Genomic DNA, 3,162 nt, shown 5'->3' with positions numbered 1-3,162 from the left:
ACCCAAAGATAGTCAGAATGAGGGTAGGAATACTCCAGTCCCACTCCTTCTCCATTACTTAAGGCTCGTATCGTACAACTTGATTCTTGACTGATAAGATGTTGACGTAGTCCTTGCTTTGTTTTATTTTGCCTTGTGAAGAGAGAGAGACTTGTCAATCGTATGATTAGAACTGTGCTAAAGTCTATGAATAGAGGTGAACGCGATGAGCGTTGGGTCATACGTCTCATACCCAAAGATACTCAGAATGGGGGTAGGAATACTCCAGTCTCACTCTTTCTCTATTGCTTAAGGCTCATGTCACATGATTCTAACTTTGATTTAACAAGTTTTTGTAGTTCCCACCTTTGATGTGCTTGAATAATTCGCTGCTTGGTATGACTGAGGATGCCTTGATCGAGAATCTGACTTGAGGCTTCGAGCTCCACAACTTAGAATAAAATCGTATTAAGTGACCAAGGGTCTTTTGGTCACTCAATTAGACTGTGGGATTATACAAGTTCAAAGGATTTAATTTGTCAAAATTACTTTTGATCAATTTGAACCATGGGTTTGATTTAAATTGAAAACTAGGTCAAAACCTAATCTAATGGTTAAAAATTAATCGAACTATCATAAGGGATCATGTCATGGTTAATCAAAATCTTGACTAAAATTCTATGTACCAATCCTAAGGGAGCATGACATTGTTAGAATTGATTAAACTTCTAATGTCAAATTTTAGTCCTAAGGACTCATACATTTATATAGTCAAAATGGTAAGATAAACCCATAGAGGATAAAATGGTAATTCACAAAATATTGTTATCAAATTTCTAACAAAGCAACAATCAATTAAATGTCAAATCAAAATCCTAAATCAAATCTAATTCTAAAGGATCTAACTAAACTTAATCAACTTTACAACCTAATTAAATTAAAGGTTAATATTTCTAAAATTATAGTCTAATTCTAACTATTTCCAATATTCTAATTAAATTCTAAAAATCAAAATTCTACTATTTCTAAAATCTAAAATCTATGATTTCTAATATTTCTATTATTCCAAAATCTAATGGGTTCTAAATATTTCTAATATTTCTATTATTCTAAAGTCTATTCTACTTCCACTTAATTCCTAAAGTCTATAATTTCTAATGAATCAAGATTTTATAATTTTTTGATATCTCTAACAATCTACTTCTAAAATCGATTAATGAAATAATCCTAATATCTAAACTCTAAAAACACGAAAATACCTGATTCTACCAATATTAAACTAAGCTAATCAGCAAGATTAATACAAAAGGGATTAAAACAAATTAATAATCTCAATCATGTTTTAATAAAAGATTAGGCAACCGAATCGAAGTTCTAAAGGTGGACCGGTAAGATTCTTCTTCTTTTTCTACCTTCTTCACTGAATTTCCGCTTCTTCTGGCGAATTCCCCACTGCCTGTGTGAAGTTGAGAAGAAAATGGGATGCGATTGAGATGGCGTGAGAACTGGGAGAGGAATTTGCGAGTTGCCGAAAACTGAATCGTGTTGCTGTGTGAATTCGTATTGGTGACAGGTTGGAGGTTTTTCTCTCGGAAGTCACTAAAGATTCTAGGTTCTGTTGAAGATTTTCACCGAGCGGGGACTTTCACAGGGTGATCCAGAGAAGACAATTAAGGCCAAGGTATGTGGATTTATAGGATGCAAATCTGTTAGAACTTCAAGTGAAACTCAGATTGAAATTCAGAGTTGGTTAGAAAATGCAGTTAGTTAAAAATGCAGTTAGTATTTACTTCCAATTAGTTTGTTAGAAAATGAAGGAAACCTTATTAGTTGTTAATTTCCATTCCGCCAATAGTTAGTTGGAATTCTAATTTTTAATTCAAATGAAAATTTTCAGTTAGTTACTAAAAAAGGTTGAGTTAGTTGGTACTGTAAGTTTCGGTAGTGAGTTAGTTACGAAATGTAATGAGATTTGAATTCCACCCGTGTTTGGTGATATGCAGTAGGACTCAAATATGGCTCTGAATTTCAACTGTGATGAATACAGCACGTTTGTTGTCAGTTTTATTTGTTTTGCTTAACCTTGAAAACTTAGGCTTCTATGTTGCTTGAGCAGGAATGACAGTGCAATGGAGGTTGCTTGGAATATGTTGTCGTTGTTCACAGTCTTAGGTGAATTGTATCTAAGAGATGAGCTTGATGGCTTTCTCACCGGCCCAAGGTTGCACGAATGCCCTGGAAACTCTAGCGCACACTTCCACTGTATCGAGAGTTAATGTCTGTGTGGATACCCTTCTTGAGGTGAGACTGGTTTTCGATCATACTTACATTGTTATATGTGTCATATGCATATTTAGTTCTTTTACAAAGTAAAATGGATTTGTCATGACTGATCCCGGTTTAAGGTGTTTGGCGTCTGGATTTATTTGAAATGTATACTATGTTGTGAACTTGAAATCGACTTATGAGCTTTATGGTTGTTAATGTAAGGATGATTCCAAACTGCTAATGAGTTCACCTTGCTGTTATCATCTTGGTTAGAAAAATGAGTCCAAGTAATTATTTTATTGAATGGTTTATTTAGAATGGGAGTAAAAGTTATGTACTGCTGGCTTGTGTTAGTTATGCGTCACTATGGATTTTCACTAGTCTTCGGTTTTGCAGGGTTCATCCTCTTTGAATTCTCTGTTAGGAGCTATAGGCCAGTGTTGCAGGTTCGAAGCTTGAGTGGTGATGCCGGCTTGTTGTAATACTGAACATGTGAGCTCACGGGATGTTAGAAAAATATGGTTTAAATGTCTGTTACGGTTGAACAGTTGGTAGCATATAATCATAGTTTTGTTAGGTTTTAGAAGCATGGTGATGTTAAGTGTGAGATTGGTAAGGTTTTCGGTTGTTTTGAATTGTCCCTCTTACATCATGCTGCTTTTGGCTTGGTAGTATGGTTCCTGCAATTTCAAATTAATGTGTTTGGATTCATCACATTCCACTCACGGTTACGAGACTATGATTCTATTTATTACCGAAAATAAATCTTACAAAGGAACTAAGTTAAGGCAAAACTAACATTGGCTAAAGGGATATAATGGTTTTGGATATGGATGGGTTGGTGTGTATGAAAGTCAATTGAAAGTCCCACAACAATTTGAAAATAAAACAACTGGCCATTAAAATCTAAATTAA

At 34.5% G+C, this 3,162-nt stretch overlaps 1 long non-coding RNA gene across 1 annotated transcript; it reads left to right on the top strand.

Annotated features, from left to right (window-relative positions):
• The first annotated feature begins 1,319 nt into the window (after positions 1-1,319).
• On the top strand, positions 1,320-2,958 carry LOC127102963 (uncharacterized). Its single transcript, XR_007794734.1, has 3 exons — positions 1,320-1,660; positions 2,096-2,280; positions 2,644-2,958. It is a non-coding gene; the product is annotated as an uncharacterized LOC127102963 (long non-coding RNA).
• Positions 2,959-3,162: the final 204 nt, after the last annotated feature.

The sequence above is a fragment of the Lathyrus oleraceus genome, chromosome 7, assembly GCF_024323335.1.
Source record: "Lathyrus oleraceus cultivar Zhongwan6 chromosome 7, CAAS_Psat_ZW6_1.0, whole genome shotgun sequence".
NCBI lineage: Eukaryota > Viridiplantae > Streptophyta > Magnoliopsida > Fabales > Fabaceae > Lathyrus > Lathyrus oleraceus.
The sequence above is the reverse complement of the archived record's forward strand: the minus strand, read 5'-3'. Positions and strand labels throughout refer to the sequence as shown.